Below are 14,626 nucleotides of genomic sequence, written 5' to 3' on the forward strand. Positions count from 1 at the left end.
TCTTTAAGCCAAATTTCAGATCAAAAAATAATTCCGGTTTAGTTAATTTGTAAAGTCAAACCTTATATATAAGGTAATTCGTAAAGTCTGCTCCAAATCATTCTCTTTTGGAGTAAATAGAACGATAATAATTTTTAACACAATGTTTGACTTTACAAACTGTACAAAGCGCATACTCCTATTTGCAAACTTTTAAACTGCGAGCTCAAGGACGGATCCAGAGGAGTTAGTTGAGGGTTGAGCACTCATAGGTCGCTGAAAAGCGTCAAAAATCGAGGGAAACTGAGAACAATACTTTAATTTTTTTATGTAAAAATATTTAAAAATATGTCAATTTAGCATCCATAAATCACAATAAACATCCCCTCTCGGTGAGTCCTGAATCCATCACTGCACGATACTATTTTTACAAACCGGTCAAATTACAAAGTTTATTTTTATACTTTTCTTTTAATTTAATTATGGAAAAATTACAAAACTAGGTCAAATGAGAGGCCCATTTACATATTTAACCCATTTACTCAATCTAGACTGATTTTGTGTGACTAACCTTCCCACTTCCTACAACGCGAACGACCGCCCCCCCCTTTTCCTTGGTTAGGCAAAAAGTTGGCTCCTCCATTAATGATTTGAAGACTTTTGATCTTCCTATCTTCCTTTAAATTGCACGAAATCTGCACAATTTCGCCAAATCACAATCAATTTCTGTTTTTCCTCTCTTCATCTCTTGATTCTGCAACTTTCTAATCCTAGAAAACGAAGCCATGGTTCTTCATCTTCCTCTTCCTGCTCGTTACTTGGTTTCTTTCTTCTTGTTACCATCAAAGAAATGGTTATTCTACGTTATTTCCATCGTTTTTCCCAGTTTATCACATTGTTATTGTCGCTTTTAAGGGTGAAAGGCGCGAAAAATGTAAGTATATACTGTTTTTTCTACCTTTTCATGAATACACTTCGCGTAGTTGATGATTTCGCGAAGATCTGCGAAGAGAAAGAGCGTGAAACGTGACGATCTACTTTGTGAATCGATTAGTTCGCGAAGTCTGCGAGTAGAAAAGTTCATGTTTTCCCTCGCAGACTTCGCGAAAGCATCGATATGCGACGTGGATCGTCACGTTTCAGACCTCGCATACCTCGCGAAAACATCGATTAGCGAAGTAAAATCACCTCTTTCCCTGCACATTACATTCGCATGCTTCGCTAATCCTCATTTCGTGAAGCCAAAATCGTCTTTTTTTCTGCCTCGATTAATTTTTTCTGAAGGTGGTTGATTACATAACATCCCTTTCTAGAAGGCGGCGTCCTCGAATGCAGGGGAGATAATTTTCCTTCCTGTACAGGGAGAAATTTGCCTGAAGATTGGCACATTCACTCCTAAAATTGTTGGTTATGAGAGATTGTGTCAATCTTGGTGTGCACCATGGGACACGTCCATCCACACGTACATCCCAAAATGTCTAGACTTCCATTTCTCATCCCAAAAGGTCTGGACTTCCTATAGAGAGAGAAATTACTCATCCGCTTCAAAATTGGTACCAGGTTAATTAGGTTCACTTTGAAGTGATTTGTTAGGAGTTTATTGTGGCAATCTTGTTGTAAATTTTGATAATGTTATGATTTTAATGTTAGAATCCGTTGTTGTTTGACATTTTTTTGTTATATACCACTTCGCGAAATTAGCTTCAAAACACATTCATGCTTCGCATATGCTAATGAAATTCATCAAGTAAACCAAACATTAGTTTCGTAGGCTTCGCATATGCTAATTAAATTCATCAAGTAAACTCAAACATTAGCTTCGCAGGCTTCGCATAATATCGAATCTGCGAAGTCAGACGGGAGGGGGCGAGACGCACGTAAATATTGATGGTATTATGGAAAAGTCACACAAAATCAGTGTAGATATGTAGTAGGTTAAGTAAATGGGTTAAATATGTAAATGGACCTCACATTTGACCCATTTTTGTAATTAACCCTTTAATTATAGATCGTGTACGCTGTTTAACACATAATGTTTGACTGCACAAATCACGTACCTTGTTTACAAACTTTTAAATCATGAGACTATCTTTGCAAATAAGCCAAACCACGAGGTTTACTTTTATACTTTTTCCTTAATTTAATTTTAGGATAAGGTATCAAAATTGGTTTTTGGGAAGTATCAATTTAGGCTCCACGTACAAAATAGCACCAATATAGGCTTAATGTTTAAAAAAGGGTAAATTCCAAAACAAAACCCTGTGGTTTGATGTTGTTCCAAAAAAAACCCTTGTGGTTTGTTATTGCAAAAAAAAGGACTGTGGTTTGCGCCGTTACCCGAAAAACGGAAAATGGCTTAACACCGTTAAAGTACTGACGTGGCACAGGGGTAAAACGGAAAAATCGATTTTTTTTTAATTTTTTTTTATTTTTTTCCTCTTCTCTCTTCTTCTTCTTCTTCTTCTTCTTCTTTCTCTCCTTCTTCTTCCTCCTACTTCTTCTTTTTTTCTTCTCTCATTCTTCTTCTTCTTCTTCATCTCTTGCTCCTTCTTCTTCCTTTTTCTTCTTCCTCCTTCTTCTTCTTCTTTTTTTTTTTTAAATTTCCCTTACTCGAAGAAATCTGGAAATTTCCAAAATCTGGAAATTTCCAGATTTCTTCGGAAATTTGGAAGAAATCTGGAAAATTTCCAGATTTCCGGAAATCTGCGGATTGAATTGAATGCTTTGTCAGGTTCTATAAATATATATAACAAAACGTTTAAAAATCAAAAGCGGTTTCATTAATTAATATAACATAAATTCATGTGAAACTGCTGCAGAAACAATATCTATTCAATTACCCACAAAAAAAAAACAAAATCAAACCCAGAAAACAAACATACCTTGAGATTTGCAATCGGGAGGTTCTTCAAAAAGAGATAGAGAAAGTTGTTTATGAGCGACGCCAATGTCAAAAAGAATAAGCCCAGAATTAGGATCATCCACGATTATATCTTTGACAGGAAGCCATAGAAACAGTTCTTCTTGCGTTAATCCAACGACGCCGCTTAGGCTACCATAGGTGAGATTAGCTCTTAGCACACTTTCAAAAAACACCCTATTTTCATACTTTGTCAAGCAAGGCCCCTCCAGAAACACCTCCAGATACCCATTTTCATCAAATTAACCTCTTTGGGGACAAGTCCAGCTGGTAATCCTTTCGAGATTAGTAAATCGTGGATTGGAGAAGATGAACATAGTGACAAGGTTGTAATTTAAAATAAAAAAAATAAAAAAATAAAAAAAATTTGATTTTCCCGTTTTACCCCTGTGCCACGTCAGCACTTTAACGGTGTTAAGCCATTTTTCGTTTTTCGGGTAACGGCGCAAACCACAGTCCTTTTTTTTGTAATAACAAACCACAAGGGTTTTTTTTGGAACAACATCAAACCACATGGGGTTTTTTTGGAATTTACCCTTTAAAAAATGTACCAATTTATGGCTCGATAGCGGAAGATGACACGTCATTCATATTACTCCATTAAGTTTTGATTTCTCTCTCCACGTACAATTGACAGAACTTAACGGAATAATATAAATGACGTGTTACGTGCGGTTATCGAGGCCTAAATTGATACCTTTTTTTAACTTTAAATCTATATATGTGCTATTTTCCAAAAACTATAAACCTATTTTAGTACCTTATCCCTTTAATTTAAAATCTTTGCATACGGTCTGGTTAAAGTATTTCTAAGATTTGTGCTCAGCCCTAGTTTGAAGCGGAAAGATAAGTAATTAAGAAGCAAAGATGTACAAATCAATGGAGTTTGAAGACATGAAAGAGTAGACAGGGAAAATAAGGAAATATTGCATATTTTACAAGAGTTGAGTTGATATATGAATTATTAAATCCTAGAAGGACTAAGAGGAGTGGCGTTTTGGAGGAAAGTACTTGCAGCCGCTACTCCACTTCCAAGCTTAACTCGGTAACCCACATCCCTTAGTATCATCATCTCCACTCCAGCTAGACAACCCAATAGTTGCAACTGCATAAATTAAATAAATAAATCAATGTCACATTTTAATAAATAAGTTAATGTTTGTTAGTTTGATTATATAATAAAAGATTAAGGGCTAAAAATGAATTTCGGGTTACCGGGGGAGATCGAGTTCCTAACGTGAAAAACAGTGCAACATTAAAGCAATTAGGGATGCAAACAGGACGGGCAGGGTGGGAATGCATTTCCCATCCCCGTTCCCCATTCCCCGTATCCATCCCGCAAGTTAGACTGGGATAGATTTGTCCCTACCCCATCCCGTGGGGAATCTCCGTTCCAAAAACTCATTTTCAATTTACAGATGTTCCAAAAACTTTAGCCCCATTCTCTGAGGAGAATCAAACCGAATTTTCAAAACCATAAAAAAACTAAAAATTGCAAACAATCAATCACTTTTTTAAAATATACTTAAATCATAAAAAAAAAGCAATTATAACGGGAATAATTGAGAATCCGCTAAGGATCCCCATCCCCACCACGGGGAACAAAATTATCCTCATCCCCACCATGGGGAATAAAATTATCCTCATCCCCGTCCTATGCATCGGAGATTCTCTGTCCTCTTCAGGGTGGGTCACCAACGGAAACGGGGAATCCCCACTCCATTTACATCCTTAAAACCAACGTTGTTGATACGATACAATATGGGACCTTAATAACGGAAAATGAAGCATAAAATTGCACTATATCTAAAAGACTTAATGTATACACAACACTTTCAAATTGGTCATAAAAGTCGATTGCTCCTCAAACAACTGACTAACTCTTTAAATTTGCTTAAAGTGATCTATTGAACTCTGAATTTGCGTAAATTGATCAGAACTTGTTTAAAGTTACTTATTGAGACTTTAAACTTGTTTAAAGGAATATCGTGTTTTAACTTGTCCAAACCTCTCATTTCTCTACCAAGTAAGATTTAGAAGGTTAATAATGTCACTTTAAGTAATTTCAAGATGCTAATCATTCGTTTTCAAATTAGAGAGTCATTAGACTTTTTTGGACAAGTTTTAAATGACTACCGATGTATTAGGTTATGTGATAAGTTATTGCATTGTTTTTCACTTTAAGGGAGTGTTTGGTTACTTCCTTCTCTCTTCATATTTTCCTTTTCACGATCAAAATGAGAGTTTTAAGTGTTTGGTTAGATTTTTTTTTTTTTTTTTTTTTTGCTAATTCCTACTTTTAAAAAAGAAGCTGTTTCCATAGGATCACTATGTACTTAATATACTTAGCTTCCTATACTTACTTAAAATGACCTGTTTAATCATCTTTTGAACTTACTAAAATGATATATGTTTTAGTTTTCTCAAAGCTTTCTTTATTTTTGACACATGGATTTATTGAGCAAATGAGGGATAAATTGCACCAATAGTCGCTGAACTTTCAAATCAGTTTCAAAAAGATCGTTGAATTTCAATAATTAAACTTTTATTTTGTTTTGATAAAAACAATAAGTAGAATAGTGACATGGCAAATACGTTGGAAAGAACTCGGCTACCTATAACATGACAGTCATGAAACAACCACGTGTATGCCACGTGACAATTTCAAAGAGTTAAATTAAGTACATAATAAATATAATTTTTATTCTTTTTTTTATCTGACTATCATGTCATACATAAAAATCAATCATTTCCAACGTGCTTGTCATATCACTGTTCCAAAAAAAATTAAAAATATATTTTATTTTGTACGGGTTGGAAAAAAATATTCAAATATTTTCGTCAAATTTAAAATATTAATCTCCAATTCTATTATTAAGTCACAAAAAAAAATATGAAATCTTTTTTAGAAACAAGGGATATACAATTGGCGCAGAATAATGAACAAAATATATGTTTATAATGATGTCTGAAATTGACATATTTTGCCAATGTTAGGGGGTAAAATTGCTTTTGACGGCAACCATTAGAAATAAAATTGGATCATGATAAAATTACTCTAAAATGTTAGATGTATTTTTGCACGGCATCCTTTTTTAGATAAACTCATTTGGATTGGCTTGTGATTTTATTTTGGGTAAATAATTTATTACTTTATCGTCTTTTTACCTAACACACTGTTTAGTCCATCTATTTTGAAAAACATATTTTAAGGTCCTTATCTTTTATTAATATTAACCATTTAGTCCTTCTGCCTAGTTTTTTTAGATTTTTAATCGAACATGTCTTAGCTTTCAGGATAACCATAGTAGATACAAAATGGTCATATTACTCTGTTATTTTCTATTTCTCTGTTTATGCCAAATATAACAGTACAAAATCTATAAAAAAATAGACAAAAGAACTAAATGGTTAATATTAACAAAAGTTAGGGATCTTATAATGTGTTTTCAAAATAGGAAGACTAAGAAAGGTGAGGAATAATAAATTATTTACTGTTAAGCTTGAATACATCCCGTCTAAAATAACAGTGCCGGACTATGTCTGGGCGAAGTAACTTTCGCAAAAGCGTGTTGAATCCTATTAAAACACAGTTTAATCCGACTCATAAACTAATTATAGTTGCCTAGACCTGTTTAAGGATTCTTTCTACCCAATTTTACTAATTAATTATTTGCGTAAAACTTATAAGTATTGACACTGCAATTATACAACATAATATAATATAATACTAAATTAATCCTCTAAGCTTAATAGGTTAAATTAAAAGTAATATAAATAAAGATTTTCAAATCCTAATAGAAGTCGGACATGAGAAACCTAACTCTAGTGTTAATTTTATTTAAAAACAGAAATTTACACAGCAATAGAATATCAAAGTCTAGAGGAATATTTAGTAACAGCAATAGAAATCCAAGTTGTTTAAGGAATATTTATTCCCAAGTTTCAAAATACTATATATACCCTGCTCATTCAACTCTTCCTATCGCCACTGCCAAAACCAATTATTTCCCTGCTCAATCAACTCTTTTCTATCCTATTCAATGGAATCTAGCTCTACCCAAGTTCAAGTTCCTTCCGATATGTTGTTAGAGATTTTATCTCGTTCATCATTCAACACTCTAGCAACTTGTAAACTCCTTTCTAAGGACTGCAACCGTCTTACTTACGATTCTTCCTTCTTAAATCTCCATTCTCAAAGAACCAACACTTTATCGGGTTTTTTCTTACAAACCCTGAGATTTAATCAAACTTCTGCTTCTTTTTTCTCTGATGGAAATCCAAATCATAACATCTCTCTCCATTTTCTACCCTCTCAGTCCGTACAAGGGATTTTGGTTTGTATTGAGGATAAGAGGATTCCTAGATATTATGTGTGCAAACCTCTCACTAAAGAATAGCAACGCATTCCAAACCCGAAGACTAAATATTTCACTGAGTCGATAGCCATTAAGGTTTTAAAATCAAAGCCTTTACACTACAAGATAGTGAGGTTATCCCAACCAAAGCATCGTTACTTCGGAAAATATAACTGTCTTAGATGTGAGATTTTTGATTCAATGGTTGGTAAATGGAGGCAGATTGAGCAAGTAAAATTGCCATGTGACGAACACTTTTTTAGTTGGATTCCAGCTATTTCTGTGTGTGGCAGATTTCACTGGCTGACATCTGCAAAAAAGGTTTTGGCATTTGACGTTGATGATGAAAAGTACGATGTGTTTTCACTTCCTTTCGGTAACGATTATAAACATGTTCAGCTGACAGAATATGAGGGGAAGCTTGGTGTTATAGGCAAAGAAGGTAATTTTATGGAGGTGTGGGTAATGGAGATTTATAAGAAAAAAGAATGGGCGAAAATGATGAGAGTTGGTGTCGAAGAAGCGCAGAAGGAGACTTGTTATCCAGTTGGTTTTTGTAATGCTAATGTTGCTTTTTTGGTTCCGGAATATTATAGATTCTTGTTGTTCAAGTTTAAGAATGGAAACGGTGTTCAAAAAGTGAGATTGAATATCCTCTCCATGCAAGAAGGAGTTTTTCGTTTTCGATCCGATTTCGAGCTTTGTGGTTTGAAGAATGAGTTTTCCAATAAGAAGTCAATGAGGAAAGTGAGAAGAGTTCGGCAGTACCCTTATTATACTGTTAGTTCTACATTAGTTATCCTGCTTGTGTTGTTTTTCTTTACTTTGATGTGTTTTGTTCTAGACTTCTAGATTTTATTTTCCTTTGTGCTTTTGTTCTCTTAAATTTTATTGTAATTTCCGAAAAAGGAAAACATTTCTGAACATGTTTGCAGATTTTAAAGGTTCCTAAATCTTAATATTAGATGTTTGTTTGTCATTTTTAAATCTAATTTTGATATACTGCATCTTTTAATTTGTATTTCAGCACTCTAATTTAAATCTTAATAAGGCCCTCTTGAACTTCTACTATCATGTATAAGGCTTCTCACGAATTATTTGTCTCTGAATTTTTATTGCTTTATCTATGATGCTATTGATCAATTATTTTTAGCATATCCAGTCCCTAAATTTTCACTATTTTATGCATAAGGTCTTAATAGGTCACAGTTTGATAATGTCTTTAAGATATGGAATGAGTGGCGTAGGTCCTCATCGTAGCTCCTATACATGGTCTCTTCTTAAATTGAAACTTATATGAAAAAAAAAGGATTTACGCGTGAACCAAAGATAGATGAGATGATTAAGACATGGTTATCCAATAAGCAAATAGCTGGCTCTCACATGATAGAATCAATTGGATTGCAACCAATTAGGCAAGTAAACAAAACTGACTCTAAGAGAATTAATCACCACAAAAGTTTGAACTTCCATTAATTGCAGGAAAACAAAATAACAAGTGATGAAAGATACCTTGAAGCAACTGCAACTTGAAGTTCCATTCGAAACCAAATTAGCTCTGACTATAATCCTTTGAAGAGGCATAACAAGAGGCTGGAAATTGAATGTTTCCACCTGTGCTAACCTGAAATTCAAACAGAGTTTCGGTAGAACCACAAACAGAAAATCATATATATTCAACACATGCAATGCCAATAAATTCCATTCCACAAAGAAACTCCCTCAATTTTATAAATTATATTGAAATATAAATATTAACAACGATTGGTGATTGAAATCAAAGAATTAACATCTATTCTAAACTTAACAATAGAATAGATGTTAATTCTTTGTCCAATATATGCACAAATAATTACAGATATGCGCCAAATCTCATCAAATCAAAGTTTAGGATAATTCAAAATTCTCCCAAGTAAAGGAACCAAAAAAACTGTTTTGATATTAATCCACAAATAAGAAGTCTCTGATAATTTGAATTAAGGATATGGACATTATGTTCTTCTCATAATCATTATATAGATAAACTTTTAAATAGTTTCTGAAACCATATATTGTGAAGGTCCTAGTTAGAAATTCCACTTCCTTAAGTGAATAAACCATGAGAAACAAACAGGTGATCTAAATGACTGAACAAGGTCCTAATTGATACGGAGTAGAAAAGAGGGAAAGTAGAAATTGAGCATTCCTTCTCATGCTATGAAACATAAATGAGATTTGGTTGAATTATACTAAAGCAAATTAATGTTGCATCTACAAAGCTAAGTTCAATAACCAGAAAAAGCAGTAATCACTTCACTTGCCAGCAACAAAGCATATTGCAGATACTGAATTCCTAACTTGCCTCCTCACTGAATGCTTGGTTTAATAACATCAATTCAATCACAATCATTCTAATTTCATTTTGTTTCAATTTGATCACCATCGCTTCTGTAATTTTAAGTTCCACTTAGAGAACATGCTATGTTTGTCGAAATCTTTATGAAGATTTGGGAATATGGTTTCAATTCAGTTTAGATAAACTAAGCCTTAGCTGCAAAATCAAGTTACTGATTGTAGTTTACAAACTTTACAGTTACAAGTCACAATAACATATGGTGACATATCAACGAGCAAAACATTGATCAATAGCAAAAACAAGTATGCAGCAGCTAGTTTATTTTATTCACAAAATCAGAAAGAAAAACCAAAAAGGTCACATTACATATCTTCACATTACATAATCATTGAATTCATCTGAAGAAGATAACTTACACGACTGATATCCAGATCATGGCTAAAATCAACATTACCCGCATTTGTGTTGCGGCTTCGCCTCTTCATGACTATTCATTTCCTGGTTATGGTGCAGAAATTCAATATGACGTATATTCACTCTTGGAAATTGAAATTGATTTAGGAGTAGTAGTTATGATCCACAATTCAAACTGAATCAAAAAGAACAAACAAATAAAAGAAGAAGATAACTTACACGACTGATATCCAGATCTAGCAACGAGCCATTGGCGGAATTGTAAGAAAAATCAAGGAAAATGCAGTGATGTAACCGGCATAGATAGATTGAGCTCTAATCAGGCTTACGCATCTCCCTGTCTTCACATCCCAAATAATTCTCTATCCAACGAGCAATAATGAGCTGAGAGCTGGAGCAATAATCCAAAAATCTCAAACCACAGCTGGGAAAACACGGTGAAGATGAAGATAGATTTGGTAAAGCAAAAAGTACACGAGATCATTCCCGCCCTTTACATTTGGCTATATATATATATAGGGTAAATTACACCCATGCCCACTGAACTTTACACATTTTACATTATGCTCACTGAACTTTAATTCTTAAGGCTATGGATGGAGCCACTCAAGAATTAAAGTTGTTCAAAACCATATTTATTAGGTCTAATACACAAATAACCCCTTGAACTTGTCCAAATATTGCAACTGCCCCCCTCAACTTTCAATTGTAATAACTTACCCCTTAAACTTGTTCAATTGTAAAACGTAACCCCAAATTGAAATTTTTTTTACCCCGTACTTGAAGCAACAGTAAAAGCGTTTTCCCCGATTCGTATCACGCCAAAAATCTGATTATCACACTCCACGAGCGTTGCAGTTTTTGCATTTCACATGTTTTTTCAATTGTAGTCTATGTCAGCAATTTGGGGCTATATTTTATAATTGGACAAGTTTAAGGGGTAAATTGTTACAATTAGACAAGTTCGAGGGATAAGTTGTTACAATTGAAAGTTGGAGGGGGCAGTTGCAACATTTGGACAAGTTCAGGGGTTATTTGTATATTAAGCCTATTTATTATGAAGTTACATTTTTATTTTTCAAAATAACATTTTTTGGAGCTTTCTCTCTGTAAAAATTCACTCTCTCTCCTAACCAAACAACACTTAAATGATCTCAAAACGAAAATTTTGAAGAATTAAAGTTCCTTAAAATATCATTAACTCTTCAAATTTTTTATTGAGACCATCAACGATCATTTTGAGGAGTTGAGTTACTACTGGTGTTAAAAAGTGTAAAATTCAGTGGTCATACCGTTAAGAATTGAAATCTATCAGCCACAATGTTAAAAATTGGTAAAGTTCAATGGCCATGGGTGTAATTTACCTTATATATAAATGTATTCTTCTTTCTGTAAATAATTAAATTTGTAATTTATTTTTAATATAAAATAAGGTATATTTAAGGTATAAAATACTTCTAACATTAGTATTAGTAATTTTACCTCTACACTGGTCTGCTATAAAAACAGAAAAAAGCTTTTAATTTTTTAGGAACAAGAGAATGCCAACTTTGTTAATTGGAGGAACATGATAAATTGGAGGAAAATATTATTTGATTTGGTACAATCGTATAAAAAGAACTTTTGGATCATTATAATCTTTTTTTTTTGGGTAAAAAAAAAAAGCTTTGTGCTTTTACGTATTGTCGTACTGGCACCTGAAATAAAAAATGTCCAAACGGTGATTGAACTTTTCCCGTTTTACTAAAAACGATGATATTTTAGTTTGACACTATAAAAATGACTGTTAATGACCTCAAAATGGAAAATTCCAAAAACTAAAGTTGTTTAATACCATATTAACTACGGAATCAGATTTTTTATTTTTCAAAATCATCATTTCAGAGTTTTTTCTCGTTAAAACATTCATTTTCTCTCCCATCACCAATCAACACCTAAATGACATCAAAATTAAAAAGTTAAAGAATTAAAATGGCTTAAAATTTCATCAAATCTTTAGATTTTTCAATTTTGAGTTCATAAATGTTCATTTTAATTTTAATATTCTTCTTTTTAGTAAAACGAAAAAATCTCAATCATTTTCCTTAGCAAAGTGAAAAAGCTCAACTATCATTTGGATAAAAGTTTTTTCAGGTACGAGTCTAACAATACGTGAAAGGACAAGGCTTTTTTTTTTACTTTACCCTATTTTTTATTAAGTATTATTTTCTTTATTAACATAATTTGATACTGAATTTTTTTAATTAAGTATTATATTTTTACTAATATAATTTGAGGCTTATCTATTTTTATTATTTATCTGATTACTCTGTTCGAAACTTGTCACGTTCGTGTCTAAATTTCTAGAATTTATATTTTGATATTAGTATATATTATAATTACGGGGTATGTGATATTAATTTGGTGCTATAGAAAAATTTGGAGTTAATTCGATGGTTTTATGTGTAAATTAAAAGTTTAGGATAATTTTTAAAAGATTATAGAAAGATGGAGGATCAAACATGATATTGACCAAATATTTCTCAAATCTTCTAAATATTTGATATACTCTATCAGCATCACTATCTATATTATTTTCTTTTCTTTTCCTTTTAAGACTCATCAGTTTTCTCTTGATCGTTTCTCCACCGTTTTTTTATTTACGGAGATTCGACCGTCCGAATCACTCGAAATTGGAACCATAGCATCCTTATGCATAGATCTAAATCCTAACCGAAGAGTTTTTGAGTTTCGGCAGTGTTTGGATGGAAACGTCTTAGACAGAATTTAGAGACGAATCGATCGGGTGTATTTTCCTCAATTAATAGTCAAGGTAAGTAGCTATCAACTATATTTTGAGTTTTATGCATATAGATATATATATATATATATATATATATATATATATATATAATCAAAGAATTTTCAGAAATAGATATTTTAAGGTTATACAGGAATTTTGTAAAATTGGGGTTTTTCACGATTTTGCTTTTTATTGTGAAATTATGGTTCAAATGAAGTTATTGACTATGCTTCTATGTGAATTTCAAATTTTACTTGATTATGTTGATTTAAGGCTTAATTTGATTGATTACGGATTGATATTTTGAATAACTGTGGTTACTTTTACAAAAGGGCTAATTGAAGCCAAATGATTTATGGTTATGAAATAGTTTGGAATTTGATTGTGAAATGAAATTTGAGCACGTTATGATTTTATGATTTTATATCCATCGAGAGTTATCTGGATCGGTGGTTTTATATTTGAAGACCATTTCAGTGAGGGATATGGCCTGTGTACACAGTCTGAAGACCTATTGGGTATGGCAGTGAAGTATCGGGTAAGACCATACGGGATAGGCAATGTTAAGAGACGTCTCGACTATATATGTGGTTATGAATTGATACTTAAGGGGAGAAACTCGAGGATGGATACAATATTTTAAGTTCATTTGGATTATGTTTTCGATTCTGATTGATTTTGATATAAGGTTTTACGTTTGATTGAATACGAGTTGGTTTGATAAAACATTTATTTGATTACAAGTTGGTTTGATAAAACATTTATTTGATTATGAATTGGGTTGATAAAACGTTTAGTTATTTTGATTCGTTTTGATAAGATGCATTATATATATAATATGAACTTAAGTTTTGAGTATATTTTTATAAGGTTTTGATTAAATCCCTTTATAAATGTATATATATAACTATGTTAAGTAAAGTTGGTTTTTATAGCTGATAGTTTCTTACTGAGATTTTTGTCTCACGTTTTTAAATGTTTTAATGTTTTTAGGTGAGAAAGTACAAGATATAGAGAAGGTTATCGACCGATTAGACGGGGTTTGGAAGTTGGCTGCTTATTGTTAGAATTATGGTTAAAACTTTGGTATTTCAATTGTAATATAATATGATATTGAGATAAATTGCAGACTCCTAAGTGTTGATTATGATCTTTCTATTTCACGTCCGATGCCGATTGAGGTCCTCTAGGGTCGGGTGTGACAAAACTCATAAAACACTATTTCAGTAGATCCTCTCTCAATTAAAGTTTTATTTATAGAGTATGGACTTGGACTTGAACTTGAACTCGAGATCTCTACCTTAAATGACTTCATGTTGCCCTTAAATCATTCGCTTAAAGGGTCTGTGACTGAATGTCAAGTATGAGTTTAGTTGTGTATCTCAAAAATCATACTTAACAGTCACAAGTGAAGTGCGATGATTGTTACTTGTTAAGCCCAAAATATACTTAAAATATCATTAATATCTACATCAGTTTTGCTATAAAATCATACTGTTTATATCTATTTAGCATACTTTTACGTCCGAATATGTTTCTTCCATGCAAGGTACCTAAATATTTGGTAAAAACTAAATAGGAATGAAAAGAGGTTAAAAACGAAGGAAAAACCCTACAAAAGGAGTAAAAAACGACGAAAATCAAATGCGCCGAAACAAGGACAAGGACGAAGTCAGAGACGGAGAAAAACACTATGTGTCACGACCGAGGATCCTCTATTCTCGATCGCGACACGCATCGGCCAGCTCTCCCCCTGACCATTTCGAAGACTAAAAATCTGTTCCCCCATTCTCGGCCGAGAATTTACATTCTCAGTAAGTTCATATTTTCAGGAAGCA

At 32.7% G+C, this 14,626-nt stretch overlaps 1 pseudogene; it reads right to left on the reverse strand.

The window, feature by feature from the left end:
- Nucleotides 1–2,838: 2,838 nt before the first annotated feature.
- LOC136233597 (uncharacterized) lies at nt 2,839–4,234 on the reverse strand (annotated as a pseudogene).
- Nucleotides 4,235–14,626: the final 10,392 nt, after the last annotated feature.

The sequence above is a fragment of the Euphorbia lathyris genome, chromosome 6, assembly GCF_963576675.1.
Source record: "Euphorbia lathyris chromosome 6, ddEupLath1.1, whole genome shotgun sequence".
In the NCBI taxonomy this organism is placed as follows: Eukaryota; Viridiplantae; Streptophyta; class Magnoliopsida; order Malpighiales; family Euphorbiaceae; genus Euphorbia; species Euphorbia lathyris.